General features: G+C 58.7%; 1 protein-coding gene across 1 annotated transcript in view; it reads right to left on the reverse strand.

The window, feature by feature from the left end:
* Nucleotides 1–14,038, reverse strand: part of FRMD1 (FERM domain containing 1) — a 36,890-nt gene extending 22,852 nt beyond the window's left edge. Inside the window, exon 1 of the mRNA XM_023223626.3 lies at nucleotides 13,945–14,038. The gene's annotated coding sequence lies outside the window, so the exon portion shown is untranslated. The remainder of the gene's footprint in view (nucleotides 1–13,944) is intronic.
* Between the last annotated feature and the right edge of the window lie 611 nt (nucleotides 14,039–14,649).

The raw sequence follows: 14,649 nt of genomic DNA on the forward strand, positions 1-14,649 counted from the left end.
ATGTGCCCCTCTTGCCATTTCTATGAATGGCCACCCACAGCCACACACCCAGCCATGGCTCCCCAGGACGGGCCACTGGGCTCCAAGGGGTGTGCAGAGGAGGTCAGTCACTTTCAACGAAGCCACAACCTCCATGAGAACAAAGGGACCAAGGAGGCCCAGACAGAAGGGCGTGGTCACCAGCATGGCCACCGTGAGAACTGCAGGGGGATCTGCAACCACCTCCCAGGTGTCCCTGCTCCAAAGCCGTCCATGGCTCCCTATCGCCCAGCCGCAGCATCCAAAGCCGTCCACGGCCCCCTACCGCCCAGCCGCAGCATCCAAAGCCCGTGTGGTCCCCCCACACACCGCAGAGCCGTAGGATTAGGGCAGACCTTCTGGAATGTTGTGCTGGGTGCTAATGGTGAATCACTTCAAAATTCAAAGTTTGGCTAAAAAGTACAAAGAGTAGAACATAGAATTCACACACATTAAACGGAGAGGGCCCGCATCTCCCTGTCATGAGGGCTCCATGGGATGCTGCCTGCCTTCTGGCCCTCGAGCCACCCCATCCCCAGCAGGGACACCAGCCACGTCCCTAGCGTGGACACCACCAATGTCCCAGCAGGGACACCAGCCATGTCCCCAGCACGGTCACTGCCCACGTTCCAGCATGGACACCCACATCTTCGTTGTGGACATCCACACCCCCAGCATGGATGCCGCCATGTTCCCAGTGTGGACATGGGCCACTGGCCGTGCCTGATCATGCACCCCTTGGGCCCTCCTCTGTCACCCCCTCAGCATCCCCACACTGCTGTCCTTGTGGAACAAGCTGGGCTTCTCCCTTTCTCCCCACACTGGATGGCACGAAGATCCATGGAAACTGTGGGGGCTGGAGGGAAGCCCATGTGACCCCATTCTGCCCTGGCCTGTGCCCCTGGGCACCTGTTAGCCAGGACCTTTGCTCTTTGCCCAGAGTGAGCCACACTCCTCCTCCTCCTCGAGGCCTGAAGGAGTGACCCAGCTGCCTTGCAGAGCAGTCCCCGATTCTGTGGCCACCTCAGCCCCACGCTCACCAGCCACTCACCTCTCCCCACTCACGCTCCCTTGGGCCTGGTTTTCAACCGCTGATTTCAGTCTTATTTCACTTTCTTTTTTTTAATGTAGTGTCTTGCTCTGTTGTCCAGGCTGGAGTGCAGTGGTGCGGGCTTGGCTCACTGTAACCTCCGCCTCCTGGCTCAAGCCATTCTCCCACCCCAGACCCCCGAGCAGCTGGGACCACAGGCGCGAGCCACCACACCCAGCTAATGTTTTGTATTTTTTGGTAGACACAGGGTTTCTCCACGTTGCCCAGACTGGTCTCCATCTCCTGACCTCAAGTGATCTGCCTGCTTCGCCTCCCAAAGTCCTGGGATTACAGACATGAGCCACTGTGCCCGACCTTATTTCATCTTTTTTATGTGAGAAATTTTGCAGACCGTGTAAATGATTCCTCCTACAGAGTGGGTACATGTTGGTCAGTAGAGCCTCCCACTCCAATAACAATGTCAGTCAACCCAGGTGCACAAAGAGGTTCAAGGGCCCTGTCAGCCGCACATCCTGAGACGGCTCTGGGGTGAGAACGCAGGCTGCTGTCCAGGTGAGGGTGCGGTGGCCTCCTCCCACCACTCAGAGCTCTGAGCTGCGTGGGCTGGCATGTGAGATGCACGGGCTGGCATATGGAGCATGTGAGATGCGTGGACATCCCACTCTCAGGCTACTCGCTGGGGAGATCAGGCTCCTGGGTCACGTCCCTTAAAGAGGGGCTGAGTAGGACCTGTTCCTAGGTCTATCCCCTTCTGCTTCTGTTCACAGGGTCCCCAAGGACGCTGACCTCGCCGCCTCTCCGGGCATGGAGGCCCTCCCAGACCCTCATGCTTCCACCCCTCGCATGGTGCTTCCAATCCTGGCCCCAGATCACAGATTGAGAACCTCAGGACTAGGGAGGGGCAGCATGAGCCAGCAGCTCAGACATAGGGTGTCAGTGAGGGCAGGGTTCTGCGTGTGCTGCCAGCAGGGCCCCTCAGCCCCAGGACCCTGCCCCGAATAGGCTTTCTCCCTCTGGTTCTGAGTCTCCCCCGCAGCCCCTCACCCCACCACAAGCCGGGGGTTAGGGTGCTCTTCATTCCCATCTTAGAGATAGGAAAGCTGGGGCTGAGAGAAGCTGGCGGGGGATGTCAGGGCCCACGCTGCCTCTGGGATGCTCCAGCTGGGGTCTCAGGGTGGGGACCATGTGAGCCCGAAGCCTGCAGCCATCACCCTCCTGCTGTCACCTGCCCCTGCTGGGAGGCGGAGGCCTCTGCGGACTCGGGTTCAGTGCCTGCTCCCCAGAGTGACTGGCTTTTTATTCTTGGAAAGAAACTACAGGCGGGGGAGTGGCTGGGAGGGAAGGTGAGCACGAAGGCCTCTCAGCTGCTACTGCTGCCTCAGCTCTGGACTTTTCCCTCCACCCAGAGGGCAGATGCTTGGAATTCTCCTGCTGCCTCCCCCGGCATCTGATCCTCCTGGGCATAAACATTCGCTTGTGGGACCTCAGCTGCTGCCGCTGTTAACTCAGCACTTAAAAGCGCTCTAACCTCCCGGAAGGAAGACAGGAGCTGTGAGCCCATCAGGACCAGAGGGCCAGAGGCTCAGGCGGGCTCAGCTGCAACCAGGCAGGTGGGAGGGCTGTGTAGACAGGACCCCCAGGCTACCCTCTCACACCTGTCCCCTGCTGGCAGCAAAAGCAGCTACACAGTAATCGCAGCCCATCCTCCACCTGCTCAGGCTGCAGGACGCGGGACTCAGTCTCTCAGTCTTAGCTCGGCTCTCCACCCTGTGTGCAGACAGTGAGCAAATCCCAGCGGTGTTACCCCCAAAACCCACCCAGCCTCTGTCTGACCCCATTCCCACCTCCACCGCTGGGACCCAGCCCTGGCTGGCTCGTCTCCCTCCTGGATGGTGGCAATGGGCTCCAGTCTCTCTGCCATTCCTGTCCCTCTGCCTCCCACGCTCTCAGCCCCGTGATCATACTAAACATGGACCACAGCAGAGAACAAACAGCTCCCTGCTCCCTCTTGAGCAGCCAGAGGCTTGAGAATCACCTCAAGTCCCTTGTGGACTGGACTTGTTCACTCTCTGGCCTCATCCTTTGCTCCCACCAAGGGGTCCCTGGGCTGCAGCCACCCTGGCCCCTCACCTCCCTGCCCCTGGGCCTTTGCACGTGCTGTCTGAGGGGCTCTTCCCCAGCGTGGCTGCCTGGCCCATCTGCTGCCTGTTCTCACTGCCCGCTGTGATGCTGCATTCCTGGGGAGGCCCATTGCAAGCCTGCATTTTCATGGCTGCATATGGCATTTAGAGTAATTTGACCTGTGCCTGTTTGCCTGTTTGTTGTCTTCTCTCCCTGGAAGGAAAGCTCTGCCAGGTCTTACTTGCTGCGGTTTTGTTCCCTTCCATCTCCCCACTGCTGAGAGCAGTTCTTGGCCACAACGCATGCTCAGCAGTGGGTGCTGCGCTGAAGTTTGTAGGAAACAGATGCCACCCAGGGCACACCTCCACCATGCACGGTGCTTCCACGTGATTCTCAGCCGCCCTCTCAGGGGCTCCTCTGTCCATTTTACTGATCTGCCAATGGGGGCTCATGAAGCCAACTCCAAAATCCAGGTCTCCTGGTTTCCATTCGAGGCTTGCCCACCAATTCCAGGCCATTTGCTGGACACCTCGGGTCAGTGGGAAGCCCTCGCTGGCCGCCCGAGTGGACTCCCAGCTCCCCTCCCTGCCTTGGGCTCCGTGGGGAGAAGGTGCCTGTAAACTATGGGGGGTTATGATCTTGAACGTGAACCGCAAACTTTTCAGAGCTTAGTGCAAAAAGACAAAAGATAGCCCACACCTTCTTCCTGGTTCCAGACAACTTCCTGGTAACTAGAATGGTTAGTGCCAGCCAATAATAACAGGCCAAAGAGCCACAGGGCTGGAGACCCCGCAGTGTGCGCCTTCCCGACAGAGGGCCAGGCTGCAGGTGGAGAGGCCCCTTCTCTGAATCCTCTTCCACGGACTCTGCTCTCTGCACCCCAAAACTGCTCCGGCTGGTTTTTCTGCCTGGAATGCCCTTTCTACCTGTGTCTCTGCCCAGAGCCTTCTCTGTCCCTCCAGGCTCCCAGCAGAGTCCTCCTCCTGTCCTCACCCCTCCTCTTGTCTCAGAGTCAGGCTCCTGGCAACTCCGTGGCCTCGGTCAGGTGTCAGCAGGATGGCTCAGGTCGGATCTCCACTGTGTGTCCTCGCCCTACAGAGCAGTGTCTCTGGAGCTGGTGGGTGGATCTGGATGCAGAAACTCTGGGAGCAGGCCGGCAACTGCATTTGTGGGGCCCCAGCATCTGCATATCTAGCAAGTGCTGGTGCTGCCGGTCCACGACCCTGAGAACACGGCCTCCGAGTGACACATGGGCCCAGTAGAGGCCCACGGGCTGGAACTGAATTGCAGCTCCTCAGACACAGTGGCTGGGAGGCTACTCTGCAGAAGCGAAACACAGTCAACCAGAGACAAAAGGGCCTCTGTTCTGCGTCCCCAGGACCCAGACTAACAGACTCACTGCCATGGACCCAGCTCTGCCTTCATTCTGCTCATTCCGGAGCAGGTGTGTCGCTAAGAAGAAATGGTCAAGAGTGGCCAGTGACCAGCAGCCCGGTGTTCAGGTGTCCAGCACGAGGTAGGCGGCTTCCCCGTGAGGTTCTTGAACGAGCCAGGCTCCATCCAGCCTCCATAGCGTTGCACTTCCTGGCCCTCTGCTGGGCTGCCACTGGCCCATCTGCCGGCTCAAATCTCTGTGGACAGAGCACTGCCAACCACTCAGCCAAGGATGCACCCGTGTGCTGCCGTGCCGTCTGCTCCGAGGTTTGATGGGACCAGGATGGTCTTCCTTACTTGTCTATTATGTGTCCTGCTCAGTGTCACAGCAGCTCCTCCACCCCACAGTCCTTGCACATCTCCAGGACTTTGCAAAATGTTCTCGATAAAGACTCACTGAACAAATGCACACTGGGCTGCTCTGGACTGAAGGTCTGTGTCCCCCAAATTCACCATGTGGAAACCTTTACCCAAGGGGGATGCTGTTAGGAGGTGGGGCCTTTGGGAGGCGATGCAGTCCTGTGGGTGGGGCCTCAGGAATGGGATGATCCCTTTATAAGAGAGACCGTCCACCCCTTCGTCCTGTGAGGACACTGCAAGAAGGTGCCGTCTGCAAGGAAGCGGCCCTTACCACACACCAAATTGCCCGGTGCCTTGATCTCAGGCTTCAGGCCTCCAGACTGCGAGGACTGAGTGTTTGCTGTTTAAGCTCCTGGTCTGTGGGATTTTGCTACAGCATCCTGAAAGGACTAAGACACTGTCCCAATCCAGTCACCACCAGGGTGACCTCTGTGACAGCCACCCTTTGAGCAGGCCTGGCCACGGACGACAGGACAGAGGCAGCCTTGACCCCGGATGTGCACACAACGTCGGTGTATCAGTCAGTTCTCACATGCTCATAAAGACATGCCCGGGAATGGGTATTTTATAAAGGAAAGAGGTTTAGAGGACTCACAGTTCCACATGGCTGGAGAGGCCTCACAATCATGGTGGAAGGCAAGAAGGAGCAAAGGGATGTCTTCCATGGTGGCAGGCAAGAGGGCGTGTGCAGGGGAACTCCCCTTTATAAAACCATCAGCTCTTGTCAGGCTTATTCACGGTCACCAGAACAGCACAGGAAAAACCCATCTCTGCAATTCAGTGACCTCCCTCCAGGTTCCTCCCACCACACAGAGGGATGGTTACCGTTTAAGGTAATAACCTCGGGTGGGGACACGGCTCAGCCATATCAGTTAGGTCACTGAAAACAGGTCCTGGGATCCAGAGCTCTCAGAACTCAAGGTCACGGTCATCGTTCATCAAACGTCCACAGCCCGGCCTGCTGGCAAGCCCCACCGATGGCTGTGAGCTGACTGGCCCCACCTCACACTCGGCCACGCCAGCCCTGTGGAAATGTCGCCACAGACCTGACAAGCAGCCTGCAGTGTAGACATTCGCTGAACTTTCACCAGAGGCTCAGGCTGTCTGGACCAAACCCGGGGCGCCCACTTGCCCGAGGCCCGGCAGCATCCTAGGAATTTAAATCAAGGCAAACTCAGTCTTTGTACGAAACCTCGAATGAGGTTCTCAGATTTTTGTGTAGGCAGACCATGGGGATCAGAGGCCAGAAAGCCTCTGGAACTATTCGGAGACTGTCTACTGAGCACATGTGCAGAGCAGGATAAACATGACCTTTATGATTAGACCCTCCGAGCAGCTGAGGGCCAGCAGCTCCCCAGGCGTGATTAGCACTGCCTCCTCTTCAGGAACAAGGTGGGTTCTGGCCAGGTGGACTCCGGCAGGGAGCAACCTCTTTTGTTCGAGGTGAAATGAGATCTAGGGTTTTTTTGGTTTCTTTGTTCTGTGGTTGGTTTGGGGTGGTTCTAAACAGCAGCCCGCAGGGCTTGGAGTTCAGTGTGGGATGCCTATCAGGGACCCGCGCCCTCAGCTGACCCCTGTGCTTCTCCAGACTCTCCCTAGCAGATGACCCGGCACTTATCCCTCTCTCTAGGTTGGCCAGCTCAGGAGACCCTCCCTGCTCAGCAAGGCCTGGCCCACTCTGTTCTGTCCACCTGCCCTTCTTCCCAGGCAAGCTGTGTGTTTTCAAAAATAGATTTGATTTTTTAGAATAGTTTTAGGTTCACAGCAAGATTGAGAGGAAGGTGCAGACAGCTCCCATGTGCATGCAACTCCCACCCACACATGGCCTCTCCCACCCACACGTGGCCTCCCCCTACCTACACATGGTCTCTGTCCACCCACACATGGCCTCCCCCCATCCACACATGGTCTCTGTCCACCCACACATGGCCTCCCCCTACCTACACATGGCCTCCCGCACCCACACATGGCCTCCCGCACCCACACATGGTCTCCCCCACCCACACATGGTCTCTGTCCACCCACACATGGCCTCTCCGACTTACAGCAACTTCCACCAGAGCAGTACATGGGTTATAATCAATGGGCCTTTGCTGACTCACCACCATCACCCAGAGTCCATGGAGACACCAGGGCCTACTCTCGGTGCCCGCCATTGAGAGTGGTTCCACTGTCCCCGACTCTCAGCCAAGGCAGAACAGCTGGAGAACACGGTGAAGGTGCTTACACCTTTTCCAGAGGTGTTCACCCACAGAGTCACATCGAGCAAAGGGTTTACATTATCCCCATTTCACAGTTGGAGGAAACCAAGGCCCGAGAGGAATAAAAACTTGCCCAGGTGCCTGTAATCCCAGCAACTGTGGACGCTGAGGCAGGAGAATCGCTTGAACCCGGGAGAAGGAGGTTGCAGTGAGCCGAGATAGCGCTATTGCACTCTAGCCTGGGCAACAAGGGTAAAACTCTGTCTCAGAAAACAAAACAGAACAAAACAAAAATTGCCCAAGAAACAATTACAGAAACCAGAACCAAAGTACCCGGCCAGGTGCTACGTCTACTGGCCCCTCCCTCGCCACAACCCGTCTGTAACTCACCAGGGACTGGAGCCCCAGGGCAGGTCCAGGGTCCCCAGGGTCCACAGCAGGCTCTGGGCCTAAGGATGCCCTGGTGTCTGCACAAGGGGTGCAAGGGGTCAGAGGCATCCTGGACCCTCAACAGAGAGTGGAGTTACCCCTGCGCGTTTAGAGAGACTTGACAAAGCCTCCTCTAACAGAAGGCAGAGTGACTGTTTTTTCTGTACTTCACATCACGAATTTAAAAATCAGGAATCAAACTGGAGAAGGGGCACCGAGTGACCACAGCAATGTGGTGCCTGAGCCGCCAGGGACAGAGTACGGAGCCTACCTGGCAGGATGGCAGGGACAGCGCTTGCCCGTCCCAGGTTCTGTGGCGGTTTTCAATGCCCAAAAGAGGCATGTTCCCCCAACGGGCACAACAGACCATAGTGCTCCCTCCCTCCCGGGCAGCAGGAGCATGAAGCTGACCTGTTAGTTGCTCAGAGGTCAGTGAAATGCAAGTCTGACCTCGGCCTTCCTGTCGTCGTGGACAAAGCAAGTCGCCTCTCAGCCTCTACACTCACCACAGGGCGAACGCAGCCACCCAGCCCCTGCCAGACCCCTGGCAGCCCCTGGCTTTGGGCCGGGTCCTCCAACTGTCCTTCTGTCCGTACGCTCAGCCAGAACCCCAGACAGGTCTTTGTCACAGCCCTGAACTGCTCCCTACCAGAGTCTCCAGGACCCGGCACCTGTCGCTGGGGAGCAGGCCCAGGGCCCAGGGTTCAGACACAAATGCTCAGTGACGTCGACGGAGAAACGGGCCTCGTGCCTGGTCTCCCTCCGAAAACCCAGAAAGGTGGCCAGGAAGGTGCCCTGTACGGTTCCAGAGTCTTGAAGGAAACCATTGACCCAAATTGTGGTGTTCATGGAAAGGCACCAAAACAACTAAAAATATGTGAACCTCCAATCAGTGCTCTCCGGTTAAGTTTTAAAACCCCACACACCTCCGTCCATTTAATTTTGCTACATTTAAGGACAACACAGCTGTTTGGGTTGGGGAGCAGCGGGGGCCAGCACCTTCCCTTTATCTGAAGTCCACAGGCCTGGTCCGGTTTCCAGGCACAGAGGTGGTTTCTCCAGGTCCTTGAAGTTTACCGAGAGCTATGCGTCTGGCAGCACACGGAACACTGTGAGGACAGCCCAGCCCCAAGAGCTCCCGTCTCAGGCGCCAGCACTGAGAAGCCGGCATCCTCTTTCTACAAGAGCCCAACGTGCACCGGAATGAAGGGGAAGTCATCAGCTTGGAGCTGGCCACACTGGTAATTCTAGGCCTGAGACAAGGACCATGGAAAGGGAGGACCGCCAGCTGCTTTCAGCCAGAACAAGGCCAGCTCCTTGCTCCCACCTCCCACTCAGGAAGCCTGGGCTGCCTACCCCTCTTAGCAGGACCGGTTGATCAGATGAACAAGCCAGTCCCCTGGCAAGACCTCTGGCGTGCAGCAGCCACTGGGCAGACAGACAAGCGCCACAGGCTGACCCTGACTGCGGGCCCTGGACCAGTGTGCTGCCCACATTCAGATGCCTGGGTCATCGCTGGGCACCCTGCAGATGGGCGCCGACGTGACCCTAGGGGATGTCCAGGCCACACAGGACTGGCCCATCAGGAACTGGGGCGGGCGCTCTGAGCCTGGCTCCCAGGCAGGGGAGCGGCAGCGGCTGTTGCCTTCAGGGCTCCTTGGTCTTATCAGGAATGGCGGCCAGATGCTCTGAAGCCTCTGTTAGGATGTGTTTCCCTTCCTAGGTGGCATCAGAGCAGTGGGCCGGCAGCTCTGGCCATGGAGGCTGGTCGAGGGACAGAGGGGCACGGCTTTTGAGTGCGTGCTGCCGGGCGGAGGCCAGGACCTAGCCAATCTCTGACTTGTTCACTCACAAAATTGTGCAGCGACTCTGGGACACAGAAGTCTCCAGGCCTAGGGGCACAAAGGCACCAAGAGGAAGATTCATCCTGTGAGTTCAGTGCCAGTGACCATCGCCTTGGCACATGCACAGGGGAGGGGGAAGCTCCCTGGAGAGCGGGGGTTGGGGGGGGTCCCACACAGGTAAGGCCCCCGTAAGAGGCTCCATTTCCATGTATTTTGCATTTCCTAGGTGGAGCAGAGCTGGGACAGGTGCTTTACTGTCACCTCTTCCTAATTCCTGCTGTAACCTGTAAGGTTCTTGCACACTGCCCAGCGTCCCAACACCTCTCTGAGCCGAGGTCAGAGCCCAGCTCAGCCTACTGAGCCCAGAGCATCTGGCCACACTCCACCGGCTGCCCCGTGTGTTTGATCACCACCATTAGACAGTTCACACTGCGACTGGGACACCATGCCCCAGTGTGTCCATAGTAGGAAGTGCGAGGCTGCCAGGCCACCCTCCTTGCAGGACACCCTACACGGTCCTGGCTTGGGATGTGACATTTTGGCAGCCAGTGCTGACCAGCGCACAGCTCCATGATGCACAGATGGCTGTGGGTCATTGGTGGGGCACACAGGCCGGCACCAGGCAGCCCCAGCCCTGCTGACTGGACAGGTGGGGCCAGGTGGGCTCCCGAGGCTTGGCTGGGGGCACCCGGTGGAGAGCATGTGGGAGGTGCCTGCGCCTCTGCCCTCTCCAGAACATGGAGCCCAGCAGGGGTGAGCCCGCCCTCCCCTGCAGCAAAGCCCTCCTTGGCCAGTTCCACTGTCCACCCTGGGTCTCTGCTATCCCCGGCTCTCCTGCTGGGCTGCAGACACAGCAGCCTCTCCCTCTCTTGACTGTGCCTTGCCCCCATCTGGCTGCCCCAGGGGTCTCAAACATATCATGAAAGGCGACGACCTTCTGGGAAGTCTCCACTGGGCCCAGACCGCTCCGCTGTCCACCCCCAGTCCATCTGCCACTGTGTGCTGTGCTCACTGTCCAGGGCCCAGGACACCCCGGCAGGCAGCTGCCACTCCATAAACACAGATGGACTCTGACTAATTGCTTCATTAGGAGTTTTAGACTTGACAATGGGTTTATCAGGGAATCAAATGCATTTCTGCACTTACAATATGTTTGGCTTAGGAGGAGTTTATCAGAAGGCCCCATTGTCATTTGAATATCTGACCTTGAAAGGCAAATGGTTCCACATGGCTCCCAGAGCACCTGGCGCTGTGCCGTGTCACTCACGCCCACGATAATCTGCTGCAGGCTGCCTGCCCACCGGGCAGCAGGTGGCAGGAGACCCAAGCAGAGATGGCGTGCTCCTGCTCACTGCCCGCCCTGGCTCTATAAATATTTGTTCAAAGAAAGAAGTGACCTTCCAGCCTCAGTGGTGCCTTTCAAGTGGCACTCCCCCCACCGAGCCTACGCCTGCTGTCCCTCCCCGGGTGGTGCTGGGATGGAAGAGAGACAGGGTCTGGGTGAGTTACAGGCTCTAGTCATGGCTAGGAGCGGCAGGAATGCCTGCCCAGGGCGGGGGCTGCACGCTGTGGGCCACATGGACTGAAGGAGCCCACTTGGCCCAGCCCTCAGCCTTGTGGGACCTCAGCTTCTGGCACCCTGGGTGACGAGTGTAGGGCTGGCAACGCCTCTCCCATGGATAATGACCCCCCACCAGCCCTGGTGACCGGGGCCCAGGCAGATCCTGTGCTGAACTCATGGGTGCTTCTGGCTCAGGCAACACCGAAAGGACTCCTGATGTTTGATGGGACCCCCAGCACCATTCCACCTGGGGCCATGGCCATTGTCACCTGGTGCTCCTCCAAATGTTCCGGGAGGGACCCTAGGAAAGGTGAGGTCTCACTGACCCCTGGCACCAGCAACAGCAAGAGCCTCCACTGGCCCTGGCCTAGTGCCTTGCCCACACGCTTAAGAGGATGGGAGAGCAGCCCCGGCAGGGTGACCGTGGCTGCAGCGATGGCCGCACTGGGACAGGCAGCACCTGAGATTGTCCTGGGCAAGACAGGCTTGGGGTCCACCTATGAGGAGGGGAGACTTAAGCCTGTTCAAAATACAGCCGTTTTCAAAACTGAAGGCAAAATTCCTGTCAAATCCAAAGCCCTGGTTTGCATCTTAGTGAAGACGCTTCGGACAAAGCTGAAGGCAGGGTGGGGAAGTTGGTGTGCCTTGGGAAGCCACTATACTTTCAGAATACTGAGCCTTCCAAACAGACACCTTGTAGATGTCAAGAAAATGATCCGACTGCTTCTAAAACAACAAACAAAACTGTGAAACATCAGACAAAATCTCTGTCGTAAACAACCTTGCCCTGCCACTCCTCCCAACACTGACTTTAAAAGCTTAGAGGCCCCTAATGATAGCATGGATAAGTGGACCAGCTCCAGCGCCTCCTTAGCTATGGGAGGTGGTCACTGTACCTGCAGGAAGTGAGTGAACCCCTGCAAAGCCGAAGCCCCTCCGTTAGCAGGGGCCAAACAGAGCTCCTCGGAAAGGAAGCAGTGTTCCATGAGGCTGAGTCTGGGAATCCCCCTCTCCGGTTGCTTAGGAGGAGCTGTGGGGTCTCAGCGGAGGAACTGCACCAAAGACAGTCAATGCAGAGCCGATGTGTCCTGGCTAAACTGGGTCTTGGTGACAGGCAGCCCTGCCTGGCCTGGCTTTTGGGGAGACATTTCCTGCTGTGCCCTGCAGAGAACACCCTGCGGTCCTCAGGTTCCCGACTTCCTTAGTCTTCTCAGGGCCTACGGTTTCCTGAGTTCAATGTCAAGTTCATATCTGAAAGGGTCTGACAGGGGCTAGGCCAGAGTCCTGGAGAATTGGCACCCCGATGACAAGTAAGCTGGAAACTTCTCCATGGGTCTGGACCCCCTGCTCAACTCCGGGGTATATGTTCCCAACTGTGGAGCTCATACAAGCCCCCCAGGCCATTCCAGCCATGCCCAGAGACTGGAAGGGGCCCTATAATCCCCCCGAGTCTCAAGAGGCCTCCCCATTGCGTGACAAAGCCCAGGGTCCCTGGTGACCTCTTGTGCTGCATTCCTGGGCACCAGAGAATCCTTCCAAAGCCCACGGGGGAAAAAGGAGACATAAATGATGTTGAGTGGGGGACGACTGACAGAGACCCCTGTGTCCCTGCCCCACCTGGAGCGCCTGGTGCTGGGGACGGCTCCTCCCCAGCTCCTGTTCTGCCTGCCTCTTTCTCCAGAAAGACAGACTGCACCTGCCCTGGTCCGCGGGAGCAGGTGGGAGAGGTGAAGGTGCAGCCCACTTTGGTCTTCAGTCATCTTTTCGTTAATGCTTAATGGGGTGGGGGTGGGGGCTGGGGGGGAGGTCTCACAGAGAAGGGCTGAAGTTCTGAAGTGGCATGGGTGGGAGAGGCGGTATTTAGGGCTGCCCAGAGACGGCTCCCCTTCCCCAGCACCCCTGCCCAGTCTACTCAGGAAACACCACCACCTAGGCCCTTCCAGACCCTTCCAGGCCCTTCTAGACCCTTCTGGAGGTCCCGCTCCCACGTTCACTCATCTCCCACTCCAGCCTTACTTTCAAAGAGGGGATAAAGGGGGAGCTTTGGACGATCTCATGGAAGAAAGGCGAGGATGTCCTCACCTCGGTAATTAAATGCTTAGATGTCATTTTGTGACCTGGTGTCCGTTCCTGCCCCTGCAGCACACAAATCACTCAAACCTGCACCCTGGCCAGGGTCTGCACCTCCTGCTCTGAGCACTGGCGGTACCTCATCTCAGGTGCCGGCCTTTTGGCTCTGGAAGCAGCCACAGCTGCGTTTCTAGAGGAGAAGACTTGGTTTGTAGAAGGCAGGAGCAGAGCCTGACTCCAGGATCCTCCAGGCTTGTCTGGGCACCTTTCAGGGTCCAAAGCCCTCTAGAAACACGCTCCAAAAAGCAAATTCCAGCCCACACCAGGGTGAGGGTGGGGAGGGGAAGCGGGTAAAGGCAGGCAGAGCTTCCGGTTCCCTTGGCCAGCTCCAGCTTCTGAGCGCAGAGCCCTGGGGAGGGCAGACAGGAGGCTGGGGGAGGGGACAGGGGAAAGGGAGAGTGTTGGACTGGAGGAGAGTTGGGGAGAGATGGGGGGGAAAGGGGGAGATAGAGAGGAGGTGGGGGAAAGGGGGGAGAGATGGGAAAGGGGGAGGTAGAGAGGAGGAGGGGGAAAGTGGGGTGCAAGTGGGGGAGTGTGGGGGCAGGGGGAGAGGGCCGGGGCTCCTTCCAGAAGGCAGGCAGGGGGCACATAGCGCGGTGCAGGGACCCCCGTGGGCTGGCGGGTCCTCCCAGACCCAGCCTCAGTCCTGGAAGCCCCAAGCAGACGACAGCGGAAGCCCTGGGGCGCAGCCCCTGAAACTCGACAGTTCGCGCCACTCCCTGCCTCCGGGGTCCCCTCGCCTGGGGCGGCGGCTGGAGAAGGGCGCACCCCGCCCGCGGAGACCCACGCGCTCACCTGCGGGGGCCAAGGTCCGACTCCTCGTCCGGCTCCAGGCTCCGGGCCGTGGTCCCGCGAGCAGTGTAAAAGCGGCCGCCGCTCTTGTGCCCTCCGGGTGGGACCACGTGGGGAGGCGGCCCGCGCTCCGGATTGGCCGGCGCCGCCCGCCCCCTCCCCGCCCAGCAGACCGTCCAGGGCCGGACAGCGGGCCGTGCAGGTTCTCGGGGGTCGCACCGTCCTGGAGGTCGCACGGCCCCAGAGTTGCCTGTCTCAGGGGTCACCCAGTCCGGAGGGTCGCTCCATCCCCGGGTCGCACGTCCTCCGATTGCCCGGCCCGGGGCTGCAGCATCCCAGCCTTGCAGAGGCGAGCGCGCCACCCACCCCAAACTGGCCGCCCCCTGCGCGGACGCACCGGATTCCGCGCCCTGCAGGCTGCTGGCGACCCCGCTGCCGGGTTTCTCCCCGGACCTCACAGCATGGACAGCCCACTCGGAACGGCGGTATGCATTTGAACCCATCGCTGCCCGCGTTGTCGGTGGACGCCGTGGACCCTGGGCAGGCAACGTGGAGCACGGAGCGCGGAGGGTGAAAAGGGTGGTGAAATGCCAGGTGTTGCTGATGCCCAGTGTGTAAGTGCGTCAGTGGATGCAGAGTTATCACACATAGCAGCAGCGATGTGATGGAGAGAGCGAATTGGGATTTAACTGGGGTACAGTGGCAGGG

The sequence above is a fragment of the Piliocolobus tephrosceles genome, chromosome 5 (assembly GCF_002776525.5).
Source record: "Piliocolobus tephrosceles isolate RC106 chromosome 5, ASM277652v3, whole genome shotgun sequence".
NCBI lineage: Eukaryota > Metazoa > Chordata > Mammalia > Primates > Cercopithecidae > Piliocolobus > Piliocolobus tephrosceles.